The following is a 611-nucleotide window of genomic DNA, read 5'->3' on the forward strand; positions in this document are numbered from 1 at the left end:
AAAAGCATTATGTGCACAATAGCACAAAGTGGGCACAACATTTTCACCTCTTTGTCATGTGAAAAGTTTAGCTAGCAGTTAAGCTTAGGCAAGTAAACAACGTTGATTAAGGTTAGGGTTAGAAAACTAAAACTATGGTTAAGATTAAGTAACTAAAACAATTTAGTTCATGTCAGGGTTAAGGTTTTGGCCTTCACTCACAGTAGAAAGGTTTTTGGCATGAGTTGGGAATGGTGCACATGGTTGTAAATCATGGGTGGTGACTTGCCAAATTGAGTGGAAGAGCATAGACTGAGCTTCACAGAGGGCCAGTGGCGCAATGGATAACGCGTCTGACTACGGATCAGAAGATTCTAGGTTCGACTCCTGGCTGGCTCGTCATGTTTTTGTGATTGAAGTTGTCCCGAAACCGATGGGCTTTCAGGACAACGGGAGTACGATCCCCTCTGTGGCCGGCCATGCTGAAGTATCCTTGAGCAAGACACTTAATCCCTACCTGCTCCAGAGGGAAGGGTTTCTAAAATCAAATTGACTTTTCGTGTTACCGGACGTTCTCTCTAACCGCTGGGCCGCTTGTTATCTTTTCATTTGCAAATGCCCCCCCCCCCACT

The 611-nt window shown here is 45.0% G+C and overlaps 1 non-coding gene across 1 annotated transcript; it reads left to right on the plus strand.

Annotated features, from left to right (window-relative positions):
• The first annotated feature begins 305 nt into the window (after window positions 1-305).
• On the plus strand, window positions 306-378 carry trnar-acg (transfer RNA arginine (anticodon ACG)). The gene has a single exon. It is a non-coding gene; the product is annotated as a tRNA-Arg (tRNA).
• The last annotated feature ends 233 nt before the right edge of the window (window positions 379-611 follow it).

The sequence above is a fragment of the Centroberyx affinis genome, unplaced genomic scaffold, assembly GCF_046629955.1.
Source record: "Centroberyx affinis isolate AG114_WGS23_722 - 3 ecotype Tasmania unplaced genomic scaffold, CSIRO-AGI_Caff_v1 ptg004874l_1, whole genome shotgun sequence".
In the NCBI taxonomy this organism is placed as follows: domain Eukaryota; kingdom Metazoa; phylum Chordata; class Actinopteri; order Beryciformes; family Berycidae; genus Centroberyx; species Centroberyx affinis.